Source organism: Vanessa cardui, chromosome 23, assembly GCF_905220365.1.
Source record: "Vanessa cardui chromosome 23, ilVanCard2.1, whole genome shotgun sequence".
Taxonomy (NCBI): Eukaryota; Metazoa; Arthropoda; class Insecta; order Lepidoptera; family Nymphalidae; genus Vanessa; species Vanessa cardui.
Genome location: NC_061145.1, coordinates 4,598,029 through 4,622,074, shown reverse-complemented (window position 1 = coordinate 4,622,074; position 24,046 = coordinate 4,598,029). Strand labels below are relative to the sequence as shown.

The 24,046-nt window shown below is 33.7% G+C and overlaps 1 protein-coding gene across 1 annotated transcript in view; it reads right to left on the bottom strand.

Moving 5' to 3' along the window:
- LOC124539674 (cGMP-specific 3',5'-cyclic phosphodiesterase-like) overlaps positions 1 to 23,453 on the bottom strand; it is a 153,465-nt gene extending 130,012 nt beyond the window's left edge. Inside the window, exon 1 of the mRNA XM_047116990.1 lies at positions 23,203 to 23,453. The gene's annotated coding sequence lies outside the window, so the exon portion shown is untranslated. The remainder of the gene's footprint in view (positions 1 to 23,202) is intronic.
- Positions 23,454 to 24,046: the final 593 nt, after the last annotated feature.

Below are 24,046 nucleotides of genomic sequence, written 5' to 3'. Positions count from 1 at the left end.
GAAAATTAACATTTTGCATTTAACTTTTTTCAGTCCGTAGTCTGATATTACGATATCAAAGAGTTTTTATTACGTATATATCACAAAAGTTTATTTCCGAAACTCATACAATACAAAAATTTTAACTGGCACGCCTTCTTTCCATAAGAAAAAAGAATAAAGATTTTTTCAATTTGGTCAAAAAGAAAAGCCATCTTGTCAACCTTAAGAAGACTTTATAATAATTTAAAACAAATATTCAATATGCAATTGATTCAATATATATAATTATACGAAAACAAAGTACCAAGAACACATTATAAACCAAATTGGGGACAAGCGTTTCGTTCAATAGTAAGCCAACCAACCAAATACCAGCGCTCAGGTCACGAATGCACAACAATTGTGAATCTACGGAATAAAAGCACGAGCGACTCCTTGGATTGAATGGCATCGCCTAATATGGCATAAATCCGAGAACGAACGAACATTATTTGAATGGAAATGATCGGAATCGAAGATTGAGATTCAGACCCGTAGTTCGCATCGCGATCCTTGTAAGCTTCCAGATTTTTTTATAATACTAAGCTTATTATACGAATACGTTTAAGCAATATATTTAAGATATGGGAAATATTGTCCTTTGAAAAATACTTTGTGATATACATTAAAAACCTTCGAAGTTATTTTCCTATGTTAGTTATTTTTTAAATCTATTTTCAATTTTATGTTTCTATGACTATTTTTTATGAATCTTTTATTTCCATTATATATAGGATATTATTCCATATATATACAGGTGGCAGATTTTTTTACCAAAAGATATACTCTCTACTGTCGTGCTCTCGTTCGAATGTTTATAATCTTTGAAAAGCACGAGAGCCATAACAGATCAAAACAGCATCAGTGGCCATGGGTGTTAACACTTCTATATCTTGGTAGATCATTTCATGTAGCTTACGGCAACATTATAGAAACGACCACATACCATAGCCCATTTTATTAAGGTGAGTTTTAACTTACTTATTTTATAAGATTTGGAGTGCAATAAAGTTTTTATCTATCTATCTATCTATCTTACCATTTAATGTTAATGTACTTTTCTATGATAAAAAACATTATTTAAGTCTAAAACTTTTGCCAGTAATGTTATTATTATGGATATGGTGAGCCGAGATGGCCCAGTCTAATTTAACGCATCTTAAACGATGGTTGCAGGTTTAAACCCAATCAAGCACCGCTGAATATTCGTGTGCTTAATTTATGTTCATCATACATCTTATGCTCGTCGGTGAAGGGAAACATCGTGAGGAAACCTGCATGAGTCTTAATTCAAAGAAATTCTACATTTGTATTCTACCAACCCGTATTGGAACAGCGTGGTGAAATATGTTCCAAAAATCCTTCTCCTCAAAAGGCGAGGAGGCCTTAACCTAGCAGTGGGAAATTTAGAGGCTGTTGTTGTTATTTATATAAGCAATTCTTATAATTAGCAACGCAATCAACTTGTTAATGTGTTTTCCATACATACGTGAGTACGTTGGCGGTATTTACTGTAATATTAAGATCAAAGACATCAATTTCTCGGAGCGGAAAAGTCTATCAAGATAAAATTTATCGTTACGAGTAAAGCAACGTCGGTTTACTCAGATAAGAGATGAAAACTGACACCGTCATTGATTTTATGGTGCGATGGCTCTTATAATTGGACAAAACGTAACATTTTGTGACCTACCAATATGATGGATTTCCATGCTCAATTTTAAGCGCTCTACGCTGCCTGCTATATGATGGAACGATTTTCGAGCTTCGCTTAAAGCGCTTTATTCTGAAAAGGTTTTGCGAATATTTGGATAGCGGAGTTAAAGTTGTACGTATGATATTTTTATCTTTTCAATCGTGTATGCTCCTTAGAAATTCTTTGATGATTCGTTAATACAAACCATCAACCATCTTCTCGGTAGAATCTACTTTCCGAACCGGTGGTAGCTTCACTTAATTGTTAAATGACGATTCAAAAGTGCTTGTAAAAGTCCACTTGAATAAAGTATATTTTGATTTTGAATGTTACAAATATGAGTTTTATCAAGCTAATTTGGAAGAGGTACTGGCAATAAAAGGTTGTTTACTTGCTTTTTATAGGTTTGGGATACATCATCAAAATAATCGGAGAAACATTGCTAACAAATAAGATAAGACGAATTTATAGTATTGGAGAAAAAATTCGATATTCGTTAGATAGTAACAAATCATCCGTCTGATAAGAGGTATCGAGATAAACCGATTTCTAATACGACTCAGACTCTTTATCGGACAATTGAAAATCTCAAGTGGGCTGGTAGACGGACAAACAGGCGACGGTGAGCTGTCCAACATAAGCACTGTAATCATAACATTGTCACCATCGACCTTGGGACTAAGATAGGAACACAACAATTATAAGTATGCCATGCGGCTGTAAAATCTATGATAGTGGGGTTGGGTTATTCAGTTGGTACCTTTGTTGGGTCATGTATGTATTGTATGTGTAGTTGATCGAATTCTGTTATTTAAAATACATCAATAACTAGAATTTAATTTTGGTCACGGCGGTTGTTCTTACATTCACAAGGGACATAACATCTTAGTTCCCAAGGTTGGTGGCACAAGACGATGTAAGGAATAGTTAATATTTCTTACAGCGTCATTGCCTATGGGTGATGGTGACCACGACCACCGCTCGTCCGCCAACCTTTACAATAAAAAAAAATTATCAATGGTTTGTAATGTATTTGGATAACTCTAAGTACATTATTGACTTTTGATTATTAAAATGTCTTTTCATAATAAACTCTAAAACGAACTGAGATTCTTTTGAGATTCATTTATTAAGTCTATTTCGCTTAGTCTAAGGTTGAAAAAAATATGGATAATTTTTTCGAAGTATTTAATTATTAATTTTATAAAACAAGTTAAATATTATTTATTTCTTTATAATTCTTCGTTGATTCTGTTTCGGTTGCGAACATTCGATGATATTTGAATTTGAAAAAATGTAATCTATTACTTATTCATAATTAAATAAGATATATTTTGTAAAACCAGAGAAAAAAAGTTGCATTTAGGATGTTGAACTGCCTTTGATTCTCCTCTGTTTTGAACCATTTAATGCTGATTTTCAAGAAAAGTTAATTCTGATTAAAAATGGAGTGAAAAAGTAACACACAGTGAGTGATAAATGCCTTAATTAACCCCTTTTATCCACCCATTAATTTTCCACTTTAAATTTATAAGGAAACGCTCTCAGCCTATAAATCTATTAAATACAATGAGAACCGTTAAACTCGATTTACTATAGGCGAAGATATCGACTACTACACACAGAAATTGATAAACCCAATAGTTTCCACTTACTCCAGTCTTAGAGATAGATTTGTAGTTTAAATTAATAAGGATGATAAACCGATCGAATAAAAGAGAATGTTTTCATTTATTTCACAATTGTCAAATTAAGAAACACAAATTGCTGAGAGGTATGTGTGGTGTTACACGAATGGATAGAGTAAGGAATGAGTACATAAGAGGAAATTTGAAAGTGACACCGATAGCCGAGAAGTTATGTGGAAGGCGGCTATCATGGTATGGGCATGTAATGCGGAGGAATGAGGAACATATTGTGAGGAAGGCCTTGAGCATGGATGTGGACGGATATAGAGGTAGAGGACGACCAAGGAAACGATGGATGGATTGTGTGAAAGACGATATGTTTAGAAATAATGTTACTTGTGAGATGACGTCTGACAGAGAAGTATGAAAGGAGAAGACATGCTGCGCCGACCCCAAATGAAATTGGGATAAGGGCAGGAGGATGATGATGACACACGAAAACATTACGTCGAATTGATAACGTCTTTTTTGAAGGCGTATAATGTTATAGAAATTTCTCCATAGAATCGGATGTTATACGGATGTCGTGAAATGTTCCTATCCACTGAAGTTAGATTAATGACACTTGTTTCCAAAAGAACGCTTTGGATGCCGCCCTAATTGTCAAACCTTTTTCACTTCCATACTTTTATGTCAAATAACAATTTGAAAACTCTGTAAGGTTGTTCGAAACAATTTCGTTAAAGTTTTAGGCTGAAGTTTCGCACTTAAAATTATTAAGTATTTGACGTGTATTGCTGTAGTTACATCGTTTTTGAATAAGACAAGAAAAATGTTTCTCTAATAATATTTATAAAAATAAAATAAAAAAACAAAACAACACAAGAGCTAAGTATAAAAAAAAGTTAACAAATTATAAATGTCTAAAAATGTTCCACTGCTAAACTAAGGCATCCCCTTTGAGAAGATTTCTAGCTTATTGAATATCGCTACTCCAATGTGGGTTAGTAGATTTAGAAACACATCTTTCCGAATTTTCTTCAAATTAGACACATGAAACTCACGATGCTTTCCTTCAAACTTCAAATATAAACATGAGAACAACCCAAAAATCTGTTCTATAGAAAAATGTTCTCTTAAAACTAGCCACAATTTTTAAAAGAGCTGTAAAGCTTTTTACCAAAATTAGGTGGTTAAAATTAAACCAATGTTGTATCACGAACCAGGTCAAGGGGTCAGAAAATATTGACGTTACCCTCTGCATAGGCTTACCTACATTATGAAATGAACTTGCCACTAACTTTATTTTCGGCACACTATAAGTAATTGATTCATTTATTAAACTATAGTTTTACCAACACTTTAACACTTTTTGGAAAGTAATTGGTAAAGGTAAGTGACCTTTGACCTTGGACACGTATCCAAGATGTTAATGAAAAATATAGGATCGAAAAAGAGTTTTCATGTTTGGAGATAGATACGACGGATCTTACTACTAGTAGAAACCATACTATCACTATTCAAAATGCCTTTTATAAGCACTCAGTTGGTATACCTTACAAAAAGAACTTATACCTCATAATCACAAACGACAAAACGCATCCTGTATGAAAATCGGCAAATAAGAACGACGCGATCTTACATATTTTATCAAATAGCGTATTGAAAATAACATGCCTTATCTTTTAATGTTTTCTTTACATATTAAACGTATTGATTGACAAATAAAAACAGAAACAACATTATTTTTTTGTGTTTATTTATCTTACGATGTATTCGACACATTGATACAACCCCTCACGAATACCATAAGCAAAATGTGTACCATTGAAAATCTGTGTTGAGTTCTGAGACCCAATTTTGAAACTGAATGGTATATCTATTTGGGACACTTTTGCATACATTATTTCCTATCTTTATTCTCTCTTTTGAATTCTTCTGTATATTATTATTAATGTATCATACGTTACCTAATCTAAAGAAAACTACTCAATCTATTTTATGTTAATTGTAAAGTATTTGAGCCGAGATGACCCAGTGGTTAGAACGCGTGCATTTTAACCGATGATTGCGGGTTAACACCCAGGCAAGCAACATTGAATATTCATGTGATTAATTTTTGTTTATAATACATCTCGGGCTCGGCGGAGGAAAACATCGTGAGAAAGCCTACATGTGTCTAATATCATAGAAATTCTGCCACATGTGTGTAAAATGTTCCAAACCTCCTTAAAGGAAGAGGAGGCCTTAGCCCAGCAGTGGGAAATTTACAGGCTGTAGTTGTAAAGTATTCGTGTCGCAAAAGAAAACTTTTTCTCGTTCTTATTTAAAAAATAATTTACAGACGCCAAATCCGGGATGTCATCCAAATTATTCTTGTGATATTTCTCAAGGCGTTTTCTTTATTACAATTTATTATAACTTTTACTCAAAACTTAGATCGTATTACCTGATTTATAGCCGTCCGTCGCAATTGCGCATGATATTTCTTCATAAAAATTCTTAAGAAACTACGCATTTTTTGTTCAAACGAATGTACTATATATCCTTCTAGAGACATTCCTTAAAAATATTCAAATGACTTGCAACAATACCTGAATAACTCTATAGGATAATGTACAATAAATAAATCTAAATAAATGAATTAATCTCATATCATATTACAATGGTATGTCAAAGACGTTCTAGATTCTAATGTATTGAAGTGTGAACTTGCTCCACACCCATATACGTCTTACAACTAGGAAATTGTCTTCTATATACGGATGCTCTAATCAGGATAATGGGTGCGTCCGAGATGGTAGTAAATATTGATAGCATACGGGCCATAACCTTTAAATTGCTTGAAGCGAGTGTATAACTCTAGTTTACAACATCATTATTCCTTAGAAAAGTATCTTATTTTATAGATAATGTTAATAAATATTTTATATCAAAAAACCATTGGATTAAGAACCTTATCTTTTAGTTGATAAAGTCTAATTCGTCGCACAGAATACGTCTTCGTCAAGTGCCGGCATAAGATCTTCAAGTGTTTTCCAAAATGGCAAATGTCATGTATTTTTACTTTAAAGTTCATGTTTAATTTATAAAGACATTTAATTCCCAAATAAAGACAGTTCTCTTAATATTGGGAAACTTATATACAATCATATATTTTTTTTATTACTAATAATTAAAAATAGTACGGATAATTTAATCGGATCTCTTGATAGTATCAACATACGTTATTAATTTTTTTATTTATTTATAATAATAGATTTTGCACCATAAAGATATATGTAGTCTTGAGGTACAGAATTGTTAAGCAGTGCTTCGTCGTGGCCTATTTTGATCTTGTAATTTGACAGACATATTCTATATTTACAGATACATTGTATACAATACATACGATTTAATGAAATAAAATTTTGAGATATTTTAATACAATAAGTTTCTATAAGATACTATTAAGATTATAGTACATAATTTTAGTAGGTTAGTGTTAAATGAGAAATATAGTAGTAATTGCCTTAACGATTTTTCAAAGAGGTTATTTGGCACATTATTACTTAACTTCGAAAAGGTGCAGTCAACGGAGGAAACGTCGTATTTATGGTTTCAATGCCTTAGACTGCTCTCATAGAGCTTTGAAAAATGCTCCTAGGGTTAAAGAGAATGTTATTTCATCAATGACCTTTACATAAGCACACAGACTTTTATAAATGCGACGAATAGTGAGAGTAAGCATTGCCACAGTTTTTGCAAGAGCTTATAACGCTATGTTTACGACTCCGCAAAGCCAATAAATCCTTTTCAGGACAAGATATTCGTTACTATAATAAAATTATACAGATATTTTTAACTTCACCGGTTCCTGAATTGAAATAAATTTATATAAAAAAACATCGAATAATTAAGGCATTTTATTCGACAAAAGACTATACATACGTGACTTTCAGGCAGAATATACATATGATGTATACTGATACTGAGTTTCACAAGTGCTTGTAAAACCCTACCAGGATAAAATGTATTATGATTTTAATTATTTTACACATAATTTACCGTCAAAGCGCCTCAATTGAAGTGTCCCTTACGGCGGCTTGCATAAAGATCTTTAGTGCCATATAATAGGTTCATTGTTTTAACAATTGTCCAATGGTCATAAGATCGGTCCGAGAGTGGCTGCGTCCGTGGGCATGGGGTAATTGTCAACATTTTGTCGTCTTCGTCGCTTTTAAACAGATATGTACTCAAGTAAATACGCATATAATCTAAAGGCGTATGAGAAATCATACCATTCTTGCGTCAGATTTGACGCAATCAACCATAAAACTAAAAATGTAAAACAAAACTTTTTACCATATCAATTTAAATTCCCTTAAAAGATTGGGTCAGTCATGTACAAATCAGTTACTAAATTAATATAAAATAAAGTACCTACGCTTGTGGGACAACGGTTGTATTATACAATAAGTGTCTTCATGGTTGATAGAAAACCTTTGGAATGAAACGATCGGCTCTTAGCTATTTCTTTGTCATATTTAATATATATATATATCTACATAATAACAAATTGACAAAAAACAGGTGAGCTTCTTTCGCCGGTTGTTCTCAGATCAGATTTTCTTTTTCAAAAAGGTGGTAGTGTTTAATTTAACAATCAATAAAAGTGTAATACTTCGTAACGGAGTAAAAGAATTTGATTTGAATAATTATGAGAGTATTATACTACAATGAAGCCTTTCATCATTTCTTTCTTCTCGTGCTCTATCATTCTCGATACTAAAATATATTTTATGACTTACAAAACAAGGTTTAAGATTAAATATCTAATTTGCATAATGTATTGTAGAAATTCATTTGTTTCGTTTCCAAAATTTATCACAAGAAATAAATGACAATTTGGCACAAATATATCCCGCGTATTCTTTTATTTCTAAGTAAAATCGATGTGATTATTTCTTGTATTAACCGTAGGGAGTTTATACTCTTTTTCTTATACAAATAGAAAACCTTAGGCTCTTGGTTTTTTCGTGTTAAAACATTTATATAGACTTCATAAGCCTGACTGACATTACTGGACCTATTTTTTATATATCTACGTTGTCCACGAACTTGTAATTCAATGTCGCATGATATTTAAATGTTTTTCACATCACTTGAGTCTTTCGGATTTGTCTCTTCAGAATATGATCCTGATTGTTATCAATGAACATGACATTGGTGAAATTAGTTTTTGCAATGTGCAATTCGCATCTCACTCGTGAAATGTTAGTACTGACAGACTTTGATTCAAATAACATTAAATTTATTTTGATTCGAATAAATAAATTTCGAGTAAGTGGTAGCTTCACTTAATTGTAAAAGGACGATTCAAAAGTAAGACTTGTAAAAGCCTACTTGAATAAAGTTTATTTTGATTGATTGATTGAACCATATTATAGTCGATGTCGCAACACTATCCAACATTTTCATCATCAGGGCACTTCATGTATATTAATTTCAAATAAAGAATAGTAAGTATTTTATTCACAAACGGAATGTCATCTATACCAATATTATAAGAAGAGTTAGTATGTTTGAACGTACTAATCTCAGAAACAAATATTGTAATGATAGATAACCTATTTATCACGCTACGACCAATAGGAGCTGACTATCAATGGAAAATGTTGGAAAGACAGGGTACCTCTTGAGAAATTCATTGGCGTTTGTAATCGGATAATGTTTCCCAAACGTCATGAATATCAGAATCTGTAATACAGCCGTTAGTTACTGATAAAATAACTAATCATGTGTACTATCGTCAATTTACATACTTCAAACCTTGAGAGGAATTTAAATTGATAACAACATTCAAATATCTTATATATAACACAGGAACGTGTTATTTACGCTTGTCTTGTCAATAGTTAAATTCTATTATTACTTGGTTGTAGGGATTTAAACGGGGAGCTAGGGACAAATTCAAGTTGTGTAAATTATTCGTCTATAAGTCTGTTGTTTTGTGAGTCTGTATTCTGTAATTAAGCTGGTAGAAATGTATCTTTTTTTTATTTTTTTATGGTATAGGTTGGCGGACGAGCATATGGGCCACATAATGGTAAGTGGACACCATCACCCACAGACAATGACACTGTAAGAAATATAAACTATTCTTTACATCGTCAATGTGCCACCAACCTTGGGAACTAAGTTTTTATGTCCTCTGTGCCTGTAGTTACAATGGTTCACTCAAATCGGAACACAACAACACTGAGTACTGTTATTTTGCGGTAGATGAGTGGGTGGTACCTACCTAGACGGGCTAGCACAAAGCCCTACCACCAAGTAATAGTATAGTATCTTCTGAGTTTCTTGAGAGAATCGACTTTCAAAGCCGGTTGTGCTTTAAATTTAATTCAAATTAAATCATACGGCGATTAAAAAGTACTTTAATAAGCATATTAAAGTACTTTTTAATCGCCCTTTGCATAACGAATATTTTTATTTTAATGAACTATTGATATAATCTGCAGTCTGTTTTATATGTTGGCTGTATGCTTATTCTTTTGTTTGCAATAAATATTTAAAAAAAATCTTATTAAGATGTTATGATTTAAAAGTTTGAAACTAACTGTCAACGGGCGGTTTGCTGTTTATATCTTCAATTTATCTCCGCCGTCATTGACATATCATCTGATACAGTCGAGGCCAGATAGCGACACTTATAATTTAGTATGCAGATTGTTACGTACGATTGATTTCATATAGTTAAGGGGGTGGGGGGGCGCTGAACGAACATTGCTGATAATATGTAAATACTACTAAGTAAGCAAACAATCTTCAGCGCCTAATTTATAAAACTACCTACAGCACAAACCGTTCCCTATTTAAATAGGTTCAGTGGTTTAAGTGTGAATAGGTAACAAACACACTCACTTTCGCATTTATTACTACATATTATAAAACAAAGTTTCCCGGCCGAGTCTGTTTGTCTATATGTTCGCGATATACTCTAAAACTACAAAACGTTTTTTCGAGCGATTTTTAGTTAAGACAGATGGATAAGGAAGTCAGTTAGGTATATAATTTAGTAAGGTTTTTGTGAAAGTAAGTTGAAATAGAAGGAAAATTGTTAATTATGTAGGAAAAAATGAAAATATAAAAAAAACTGATGTCCTCCCGCGCGAAGCCGGGACGGTCCGCTAGTTACATATATAGTAAAATATTAGTTAAGATTTTAAAAAGAATATATTTAATATAGAAGACCGAAAAGAAAGAAGTTTCACAGTTGATCTGTTTTGTCCTTTGCAGATAAGGCTGCCTCTTTATTGCAACAGATGACGATCGGTGGATAGATATATCGCAAAATGTATTCCAACGCATGCGTGGTTTTTTACCGTCCTAGATACACACAAATGAAGTAGGTATATTAAAACTATTAGTAGAAGACAAATGGGCGAACTGATGGAAATTGGTTACCCGTATTGGTTATGCCGTATGAAATATTAATAAGTTATTTTTGTATGCTATTTATTGGCGGACGAGCATATGGGCGACCTGATGGTAAGTGGTCACCAGCGCCCATAGACAATGGCGCTGTAAGAAAAATCAACCACTCTTTTTATCGCCAATGCACCACCAACCATGGGAACTAATATGTTATGTCCCTCGTGCCTGTGCCTGGCTCACTCAAACTCAAACACAAATAACTTTATTCAATATAGAAGCATTTTCTTATTTATGGTCAATTGAAACACTACCACCGGTTCGGAAAAGAAAATACCCTGATTTGAGAAGAACCGGCGAAAGAAACTCAGCGGGTTTTTTTTTTTGTCTCATATGTTATATAAACAATTTAATATGAGATGAAATAGCCAGGAGGCGATCGTTTCATTCCCAAGGTGTCCCATCGATCAAACTTCTTTCCGGTTTGAACTCACTCTTCAAACCAGAATACAACAATGCTAAGTACTTTTGTTTGGCGGTAGAATATCTGATGAATGGGTAACGTGGACGACCCAGGTGGGCTTGCACCAAGGCCCTACCACCAAGTAAAAAATCAAAGTATGAGTCCTTATATAAGAAATGCGCCACCAACCTTGGAAACTAAGAGGACCATTCATACTTTAAATCTGAACTGAATATGGCTGTTTGGCGGTAGAACAAGTGAAGAGAGAATACAAAGCCCTACCATCAAGTAAACTGAGTTACAACCTTCACCTTCACCTTATCATAAATCACGAGCTAGGCCACCTAGGCTCAAAATTTGAATAAATTACACATATTTCAATCTCTTATACAACTACATAATCGAACAACAACAACAACAACAAGAGCCTGTAAATTCCCACTGCTGGGCTAAAGGCCTCCTCTCCCTTTGAGGAGAAGGTTTAGAACATATTCCACAACGCTGTTCCAATGCGGGTTGGTGCAATACACATGTGGCGGAATTTCTATGAAATTTGTCACATGCAGGTTTCCTAACGATGTTTTCCTTCACCGCTGAGCACGTGATGAATTATAAAAACAAATTAAGCACATGAATCAGCGGTGCTTGCCTGGGTTTGAACCGGCAATCATCGGTTAAGATGCACACGTTCTAACCACTGGGCCATTTCGACTCGACGACATAATCGAACGATGATGTAAAACTAGGATGATCGAAACAAATCATCCAACACTGTATTTTATGTCCACGATAACAATAAAACCCATATAATTATATCATAAATATGTAATTCGCGTGCAAACATACGTGTGATGCCCGCTTAACTCGATGACTTGATTTGGTCAACATTTTTCTTCTTTACACCATTGAAAATTGAACTTTCCTGCTTTAATATAAAGTTGGTATTTAATCGCATGCCCGTTGATCACTTAATATATGAATTGACATACCTTTTATTTCTTCAAGGTAAGTGGTTTGCGAATTAGCGATAAAAACTAACACAAGTTCGTCAACACACGAGTGACCGAACGCAAGGTCTGTTTAATTAGAATCGTTATGAAACATTTACAATCATTTCACTCTTGTTTTTATGTTGTATCTACATATTAGTGACGTTAGATGCTATGACGACCTCCGTGGTCGAGTTAGTCGATATGGTGGTTTCATGGGTACGCCACTCCGAGGTCCCGGGTTCGATTCCCAGCTGAGTCGATGTAGAAAAAGTTTATTAGTTTTCTATGTTTGTGGTACCGTCGTTACTTCTGATTTTCCATATCACAAGTGCTTTAGCTACTTACGTTATGCGATGTTGTAAAAACTTTTTTATTTTTTTTTATAACCAAGGTACTTAAAGATATGATGACACGCCTCGACTTCTCACTGGTGGAATGCTATGACATCTTCTAAATTTATCACTGTTTCTTCACTATATTGTCCATATAATATATACAAAAACTTTCCTCTCGAATCAATCTATCTATTAAAGAAAACCACATCAAAATTCGTTGTGTAAATTTTAAGATTTAAGCTGTAATGATATACTTTGATCTCTTTTAAGTCAGGTATTAGGTCTGTCTGTGTTAATGCTTTGTGTACCAAGATATTCTCACTTAACTTTGGAGGCTCCAATAAGTCCACCGATCATCGGGGCTTCAGAGTAGTATATGCAAACGAGCCTTCCAAAGTGATGGAGTAAAATCATTGAATTTTACTTAGTATATTGCACTCAGCGCCTTTTAATCCACACAGAAACATGTAAATTGCGTTTGGGTCGCCGAAAAAGTTACCATATGCTCTATTGAATACATTGTTCAAATAATTAATTAATCGTTAGCTAGCAACATCTGATGGCGCAAGAAGTAATATTATATTTCGCAGAGTTTATGGACGAAATATGTAATCATTTACGCGTCTGCATGTAGTTACAGCGGTATAATAGAACTCCTGATCCCGCCGCCCACGTTTGAACTTATACCCTTTATGAAATCCTGTAAAATATTAGGGTGTATCTACACTTGCCTGGTTTTGTTTGCGACTGCCCGTCATTACTAACTTCAGTTTACTCAATGTCGGATAGAAATATTGTTGTTAATATTACTAAGAGTTAGTGCTGTTTTCAACTTGTATGATCATCATTCTTTCAGCGTAATTGATAAGATTAATTGTGAGCATAAATTAAGGAGATGATAACCAAGCATACTCTGATTAGAACCCATGTTTTGTTTACGGTACACCACCTACCATTCCCAGCAAAAGTTACCTTGCTGCTACAGATGATGTGATATTGATATACTATTACTAGTGTTATTTACAGCACATATAATCATTACATGTATAAAACAAAGTCGTTTATCGCTGTCTGTCCCTAAGCATAGATCTTTAAAATTACGCAACGGATTTTGATGCGGTTTTCTTTAATCGATAGAGTAATTCGAGAGGAAGATTTTTGTATATAGTACATGGATTATATAGTAAAGAAACACTGATAATTTTAGATGTTTCTAATGTGATGTCATTGATTGCACCCGCGCGAAGCTAGTAGTGTTCTTACATGTTTAAAAAACAACGTATACCTAAATTTTGAGCGATAATCGTAACAAACCCGCAACATCTGCGGCTTAGCGCGCAACCGACATTAAAATTGCAGAGCGACGTCAAAGCCTATAGAGCCGGTGGCATATTGTGTAGATGCGCCCTCGTAAGTATAATAGTTTCAACGGCCGTTTATAATACGAAATATTAATATTATATAAATATAATATAATAATATATAATATATTATAAAAATTATAATCTGCTAGTGAAAGTCCCGTCAAAATCGGTCCAACCGTTCCAGAGATTAACCTGAACAAACAGACAGAAAAAATTGTAAAAAAATGTTATTTTGGTATATGTACCGTGTATAAATACTGTAGATGCATTCAGTAAAAAAGGGTTATTTTAATATTACAAACAGACACTCCAATTTTATTATTGGTATAGATATATATGCACGCACAATTATTTTTAATTACAGTCCATTTTCAGCTACCTTTTGCTCTGAAAGGCTCATGGAATACTTAAAAGCTTTTTCTGCAGCCGCTTATTTTTAGTCTCTGTGCGACACTTTATTTTATTTAGGTACGTAATAGTTTATTTTTAATAGTTCGTCTCATTGGTTTTATCGAAGGGAGTTGCATAAAAAAAAAATCGCAAGTGCTATACTACGGAGCAAATGCAGAATTTGTTTTTAAGCCAAGTTTAATTTTTAAGCCGGTGTCAGCAACGGGCGCGCGCCTCAACAATCATAAATTTTTTTTTTTAAATAACACCGACTTCAAAGTGGAGGTTCCTCCAGAACCCCATCATAAGACTCTGATATCCTCATCATGGTACCATTCCAGGAGTATCTTTTTTCTTACTAAAAAAAATCATCAAAATCGATTCATAAATGGCGAAGTAATCGGCGAACAAACATAAAAAAAAATATACGCGTCGAATTGAGAGCACTCCTTTTTTTGAAGTCGCTTAAAAACACATATTGCTTTTTTTTCCTTTGTCAGATGAAAGCATATACTATACATACTAGATATACATTATCGGAATATATTAAGATAATGTATACGTGAAAAAGTCGAGAGCACTCTTCAACACTGAAATATTTTAATAAAGTGATTCTACCTACGCATTTGTAACTATTGATTTAACTGATAAGATATGTATACTCAGCCCATATGGTCTTATGTAATCAAATAATCAGTCATAAACGTTCTATCTATCTAGTCTACGGTAATCCCCTAGACATACGAGGTCTTTCCCTATTGGTGTTTAAGCATCCAATCAGGTTCCGCCATGTTGCACAAGTGACAGCCGACCTAAGGCTTCAAATTTAGAACTCGTCTGCATCAAAGGGCCATGATGACATACAGAACCAGTCCACTAAGAAAAGAACAGCAGTTCCCTATCATATCTTCAGGAAGGCATCACGAGTTCGCTTGCATGTGCTACCGTGACGCCTCGATGGGCGGCCTGCCCTTTTGTCTTTCCAACTTAGAGGAGTTCCCAGGGGTAGACAAGACCAGCCACTAAACTAATTAACACTTGAGTCAGTAGCTCTAGTTATTTTCGATATAACCTTAGTATTCAATTTTCGTCTTCAATGTTAGTATATAAGTATATTTTGGTTAACAGTCAAGATATATAACATATCAGTTCTCAAGGTTGATGCATTGGCGATATGAGGATTGGTTAACTATTCTTTCAGCGCCAATATTTACGTTAGTGCCCATATTAAGAGGCCCATTTGCACATCTAGCATTTTGGCCTCGTAGTTGGCAGTAGAAAAAGGATCAACTTCATTTATACTGTTTTTTTTTTTTTAATATAAACAGAATTCTCAATGATTTTCCAATCACCACTTGTATACCGCTATTCCATTTATTTGGAATATGTCCAACGGTTTGAAATGGATTTGGCAGACTTTTATGAAGCAAAACCTGACGTCGAACCACTCGGGAATGCTTTGATGATAGGTTGGTTCTGCTCTTACGACATCTAAAATTGATTGGCTCTAGTCAATTCAACCAGTACGAAGAAGTTTTTTTTTTATGTTATAGGTTGGCGGACGAGCATATAGGCCACCTGATGGAAAGTGGTCACCATCACCCATAGACAATGACACTGTAAGATATATTACCTTACATCGTCAATGTGCCACCAACCTTGGGAACTAAGATGTTATGTCCCTTGTGCCTGTAGTTACACTGGCTCACTCACCCTTCAAACCGGAACACAACAATACTGAGTACTGTTATTTGGCGGTAGAATAAATGATGAGTGGGTGGTACCTACCCAGACGGGCTTGCACAAAGCCCTACCACCAAGTAAAGTAGCATATAATATTCAAATGTTTAACCAACTTGGCCAATATTGTAATGTTGGGTCAAATTTATTCGTAGCCAGTATAGCCGATAACAAACAGATGGTCGATCTGATCATATTATTATCAGTACTTCTCCCAACGTACCCCAAGAGAGCAAGATAAGATGATGATCTCAGCAACTTTATTATTTAAATGTATTATATAAACTTGACGGCCGAGTTAGTGCAATGGTTACCGCAACTATTTCTGCACTAACGATGGCGGTTTCGTGCTAGCTCATGACAAATATATAGGACTTTATTATGCTACTAGCGGCGCGTCCCGGCTTCGCATGGGATGTAAGTTTTGTTTTCTATATTTTTGCCTTTTATTGATATATTTTTGTTGCTAATTTCCGACATTTTTAACAATTGTTAATGTCCTATTTTAGCTTATTTGAGCACACATCCAAATAAATTATATACCTAAACCTTACTTATGAGTACCTTTGTCTATCAGTGAAAACCTCATGAAAATCCGTTCAATAGTTTTGGAGCATATCGCGAACATACAGACAGACGCGGTTTATTATTTTTGTGTCTAGATATATTTAAATAAAGGTGGTAGTTAATTTTCTCAATATACTGTTATACAAAGAGGATTTTTAATAATTGCATATGTATAAAATAATTAATAGCATTCCTTTTGAAGAAAACATTTATGTATTTGGATCATTCGAGAGTTTTTTTTTTTAAATCTTATTTCTTATTATTTATTATGTATAACTAAAAAACAGCCTTATCATACAGCATTGATTACGAAACAAATGACTGATATGTTCTTGTGTATACCTATGGTGATTTGTTCAGACTACACAGGGTCGGCTGAAGGTGCTCTGATTAATATGAATGAGCCAGTGTAATTTTACGCACAAAGAACAACACATCCATGAACATTATGGAGCTTGAACAAATACATTTGCCTTCCAATTTTAAATTAAAACAAAATCTCGTTCAATTGATACGATTTATATAATAAAATAAATTTATATAAATTTGTTATCGCAGACAAATACAAGTACTGTTTCCATGATTTGATAAGTTATTGTATTACACCGCACAGCTATCCTTATCTGTAACAATAAACCGTATCATTGAGTTCACTCATGGAAAGTATTAGGTGTTACTTGTGTCTCTACACGTCTACATTAAGTTCCGTTTTGCACCCAAAGGGCATATAATGCCAGAAGATTATTATTCAAAAGATAAGAAAGTAAATAGTGTTATGCAAATTCACTTGTAGTTTTACCATTATTGTTCCCTAAAGGGGTATTAAATGCTACATTGCATATAAAGATAAAAATAGAGAGTATTTTATTATGAATTTTTCTAATTTACTTTTAAAGACAGTCTATTTGAACTACTATCTACTCCCAGAGGGGACATTTAAATACGTTTGACACTATGATAGATTAAGATTTATTAGAATTGAATTAATTGCGTTTTTTCGGAGCAATTATTACATAATAGTTGTATTATGCGTATTAAAATGTGCAAGCCTGACAGCTGATATTTCTTATATTGAAATGTTTACTAAACCTAATATTATGCGATACGCGATTGATTGATCTACCAAAGATTGTCTGCGGTCGCTTTTTTAGCGATAAGGCCACTTCTTAGACGGCTATTTCCATACAAATCTCACTATTGTTATTGAAATATTCTAAGAACTTGGAAAAGGTCTTCATTTAAAAAAGGATTGGGTCAAATGTTGCTCCCACCCACACTGGGTTGTTATAATTTATTGTGCCAGAATTTCATCCACACACAGATGCACACAGATGTTTCCTCGCGACGTTTTCCTATTTCGTTGAATTATAAGCATATGATAATTCAGCGATATCAAATATGAATTGCCGATCTCCAGCTAAGATCCACGTTTTCTGTCCATTGAGTCATCCTGCCTGTAAGTTGCTCTATTAAATTAAATATATGTAACTGATATTTATTGTTCTTGAAATTTCTCCTAATGCTTTCTGCACACTGGGTAGGTACTGCAATCATCACTATTCTACCGTTAATCAGCAATATATTATATTGTTCGGCTCCGGCTTAAAGTATGAGTGAGCTATTGTAACTGCTCGCATAAGGACTACGACATATATATCCCCAAGGTTAGGAGAACAGTTGATGTTAAATATTTATAATAAATAAATTTTCATTAGCCAAACGATCAACACGATGCATTCATACAATGTAAACATTAAGCAAACTTAGAAAAACGGTATCTCTCTAGAAAAATTGTATCACGATAACTCTTAAAATTTTGAAGATCTAGAATTTTCTAGACTAATATGAGGTTAAGCTTGTTTATTTACAAATACGGAACTGCCGCACCGTGACAAATTTTTCACGCTTTATATTTCAATTAAGTTTATAAAACATTTTATTACCGTAATGAATTCCCTTAGACTTTATAAATGATATCCTGTAAACGAGCCTTAGTTTGCGAATTATATGATAGAATGTGATACAGAACTTTCGAGATCTTTAATAATGTTAAGAATGAAGGCTTTTTTGAAGCGTTTTTGAAGTGTGGACATTATATGAAAGTATTAAACTCATTCTCCTTTTCGGTCCGATTCTAAATTCAAATCCGATATAGATCTATTTACTCACGAAGGTGCACACATTGATAAATATAACCCAATTTGTATTTTAATTTTTCTGCTGTCCTTACTTTACGTAATCGCCTCACGCACACTAATACATCATGTAAGCACGAGCGCATTCGTTTTAATGCACAGTGATACTTTAACATAGGGGGCGCGCCTACGTGAGAGAATATTCTAAAATCAAATTCTATCTATCTCTTAAGTGGATATATCTCTCAATATGACCAATACAGTATAAATACCTATTTGCATTTTTTCTTAAATAGCAAATATAATTTAACTAATTCGTTACAAAAAATTCAGATACAATGAGAAATAATATATACTGCATAATTTCACAACTTAAAAGGGTTATCTTTGTTACATTGATAAAAATCCGATGTTACACAATGTATTGAAATGTAGACTCTAGTCTAGATTTTATCATTCCATATTTTTGTGAAAAAGTTGTGACATTTGAAATAGGTTTATTCGTTCTTAGTTTATTAAAAATTTTAATAGAACGAAAAAATTAATAGATCCATTTTAAACTGTCAAATATTTTAAATATTTAATCTATATATATAATAAAATTGGAGTGTCTGTATGTAATATTAAAATAATCGCTATTTCCGAAATGCCTATGTATACGGTACACTATCAAAATATATTTTTTGACGATTTTTGTCAGTTTGTTTGTTCCAGCTAATCTTTGGATCACTTCTAAATTTTATTATTTTTTTTTTATATTATTTGATGTGCTTACATATTTTAAATACCAGACAGCATCACAATTGCAGTTTGGTGACAACATCTTAATGGTTTCCTAGTCTAAGCGATACAGCGAAGTTCGATGGAAATGCAGCGCTTTTAACCAATTTACTGAACCATCGTCCAGCTCTTAATCCGTTAAAACCATTCCATCTTTCTTTTATATATACATATATACATCTATAAGATATAAATCTACAAAATAAAACAGTGGGACACTAAAACAGTGAACCATTTTGAGGATCATTTTTATGAATACTGGACATCTAGAAATTCATAAGTATTATTAATAAGCAACAACAACAACAACAACAGCCTGTAAATTCCCACTGCTGGGCTAATGGCCTCCTCTCCCATTAAGGAGAGGGCTTGGAACATATTCCACCACGCTGTTCCAATGCGGATTGGTGGAATGCACATGTGGCAGAATTTCTATGAAATTTGTCACATGCAGGTTTCCTCACGATGTTTTCGTTCACCACTGAGCACGAGATGAATTATAAAGACAAATTAAGCACATGAATTAGCGGTGCTTGCCTGGGTTTGAATCCGGATTCATCGGTTAAGATGCACGCGTTCTAACCGCTGGGCCATCTCGACTCCTGACTCCATTAATAAGCACTTCTGATGTATTAGCATTTTAAGGTTGTACGAATAAGGTCGAAATATATCCGTTAATGACGTTTAGAGACACAGCCTATCGTCGTGTCGTGACGATGGCGTAAACACGTGAATCATTAGCGAGTACTTCCGATTTTTCCGAAACAGTCATATGCATATGATGAAATACAACATTGTTGTATGAAATACAACAATACTATTAAGCTGCGCGGTGGAATATACATGTCATAAGAGCCTACCGCCGCGTCTGTCTGACGGCGAGAAACTAAACACAACCGAGTGTATTTCAATAGTTTTGTCATATATATTTTTTTATGGCATAAGTTGGAGAACGAGCATATGGGCCACCTGATGATAGGTCACCATCGCTCATAGACAATGACGCTGTAAGAAATATAAACTATTCCTTACATCGTCAATGTGCCACCAACCTTGGGAACTAATATGTTATGTCTCTTGTGCCTGTAGTTGCACTGGCTCACTCATCCCTCAAACCTGAACACAACAATACTCTGTACTGTTATTTGGCGGTAGAATAACTGATGAGTGGGTGGTACCTACCCAAACGGGCTTGCACAATGCCCTACCATCGAGAAAGAATTGTTGAAGATGTCTGAAAATTATGCCTGAGAGATTCATTGACGTGCGTAAACCAATAGTAACAATATATATGACAGCAGCGCGATTCTGATGTTCAGTAAATCAATTCGTATCACACACCTGAAATGTTGACAACTGACTAGCAGTGATACGCAATTTTGATACGTGTATCATCCAAATTCAATAGTTATCATTTTCACAATCGTATTCTACGGTGACATTCGAAGTTCTTGTTACAGAATAGTTCTACATGTACATATGATATAAACATTTTATGGACACCCTTATAATACCCGTGTGACGTCAGAACGGTTAATGCGTTATAAGCCTCAAAGGTAGCTCGCTAGTTTTCACCTGTAGGATATTGTTTACATTTATTATACATGTGCTTTTATTTTAAGTTACAGGTAGGCCTTTATCTTTTCTATCCCTTCAGGCCTGGAAGGCATTGCAATCTTAGTGATAAGGCCGCCTTTTGTACGTTTTTCTTGTGTCACGATTATATTACTATGGTGTAAAATAAATAGTATTTGTTTTTAATAACTTCGAGTAGTCTCAACATGAGATGAAATGTTCAGAATCATACGCAACTCTTCTTAATAGAAACGTAGTATACTTCTATTCTTGCATGAACACGTTAAATCAAAATATTTTTCCAAATAATTAAAAAAAAAATACAATTAACCCTTCTTACGATACTTAAAACTTTACTTTATAAAGTCCCAAACTCATAATCACAAAATATATTTAAAACCTTCAAAGAGAACTGAAACATTTTTATAAGCATTTTTGATAGTCCAAGAAGGCTTCCCAATCACCACACAGGAGAACAAAATCAGACGCATTGCTGAGTGCTTATATCAAATGGAGATAAGAGACCAGTGGTTCCATATGTCGATCTGAAGAACCAAAATTTCATTGAAAATCAGTTTAGTTTATGTTCTTAATACGTTGTAAAATGATCTCCAAATCATCGTGTCTGAAATAAGTAGATGCTTTTTTGTTTTTAATTGTAACCTAATCTTTATTCATGTATATCAATATTATAAATGCAAAAGTAACTGTCTCTGTGGCCGTTGAAAGATCAAACCAAAACACTGAATCGATTATGATGAAATTTGTCAAGAAGCAATATTAAACTCCAATGACGACAATAACATCTGACGACAATCCCCTAAAAGCGAGGGAAGCAGCGGGGGACAACTAGTTATGACTAACTTATTAGTGATAACATTCAATGCCAACATTCTTTTTTTTTTTAAATTGGATACTATAGTTTTTGTCTTCGTCTATCTGTAGATACAGCTGAGCAATTTAATAAAAATAATACAATATTTAACTGAGCTCTATAACAATAACCCTATCAAGTACTCCACTTGTACATCTCTATTTGTTTGCTAATGATAACAAATCACTCAGCCAAGCCAGATACTTAAAACATAAAATAATAGTGGAAATAGAAACTCTGGTTATTTAAAATAGGTAACATTCGAAATTCAAATTCAGGTTTAGGATGATTGTTCTTTTGGTTGGCTTGTTTTTAATATTAGTTTTTAACTAACGGCTATACGCAATTTTTATTATATGAAACCTATTTTTTATTACATAATTTAGAAAGATGGTCTACATAATATCTTATCCTTTAATCTGATCAAATGACCGTTTACGAAAAATAACGCAATTAAAACGAATATATCAATTTCGTTACAAGGGCTACAATTATATTGCATTTTCTCAGTAAAATAGTATCATCAAATAAAAAGACTTACAAATCAATGACTCCATGTTTTTGAAGTGCACCTTTACAAACAATTAGGTACTTATAATTAGAAGTTTATAGCTAACAGTTTTATACATAAAATATCTTTAAATTATAGCCCTTGATTAATTTTATTTCTTCAAAAAATAGAAGCTAAAAAACATCACACTATTAATAATAATCATTGTCATTAATATAATTGAATTACCCGAACAGCGGTTAATGCACTCTATGTAATTATTTAACAGTCGTGACATAATACGATGTATGTAGTAACTACTAACTACGTCGAATAATACAAGTACACTAAAGATCAAATAAAAGAGTAATATCTAGCATGATATTTGCATCGAATCAATTCAATATTTGATGTTTTTCCTCGTCATACGAACATCATACCGGCGTTAAACGCGTATTATTTCCACGGCTGTCTCGCATACTTTGTTTATCACTTCTAGTACTTTAATTTTGTTACTTATATAAAGTCTTCTTTTAAATAGAATTGTGCAACACTTTATGAAATGTTCCGTTTAGCGAAGTGTTCTTAACTTGACATCGCTAACATTTATTTTTATAAACAACACTTCTCCCTTCATAAGAACTCAGCGTGACCTATCAATGGTCACCAGCTTACTTGTGACGGCAATTACATAACAGTATGACACACTAAGAGCAAAATAAATGAAACTACTTACTTTTGCTGAAAATTCTATGTAACCCCTCGAACAGATCGCATTACACGGTGCGGTATTGACGCGGCGCTAACAATAACAAGCCGATCTTGTGCTGTACCGTCACAGGTATGTCAAAACAAAACACTAGCAGGAAATATGAATTCACACGCGATTTTATTTAAGAATTTTCGTTATCGGTTCACGCGGTTAGGGCAACGCCGAAACGGCGAGCGTTCTCTCCCTGTTGTGGTCGGAGGCAGACTGAAGGCTCTCGCCGACGGCCGAGGTGGACCGGGCCAATCATGAGTCCCCCCGCGCCTCTACGCCCGCCCAGGCACGCGGGCTGCGAACTACACACAGATTAAGTAATATAGGCCAAGTGCAGACACACCTCGGTCTTTTGATATAGTAACTAAGAACATCCTTTTCCTGGTATAGTACAATTGTCGTATCGTTTTAAAGCATTCAAATTTTTCCTACAATACATTTTTGTTGAATGATATATTTTTATTTAATTTGAACACTAACAAATTGAAATTTACTAATCCTATTTAAATGTATATATTATGTTATTAATACTAATAATAAATAAACTTATTTCAATTCTAAACACTAAGAATAATATCAATAACTACCTATGTTACATATATAGTACTATAATATTTGTTGATAAGGTAAATTTAAATATTTATTCCGATACTAATATGAAATAGATGATAATAGTAAATAGAGCACTAATCTATCAGGACATTCAATCGTTTAGTTTTAAATTTGTGACACATCTAGAAATATTTTAATCTTTGCAGTAGAACGACTCCCCACTGTTTTTGATCAGGCTTAAAAGTATGTTTCATTCATGAAACAA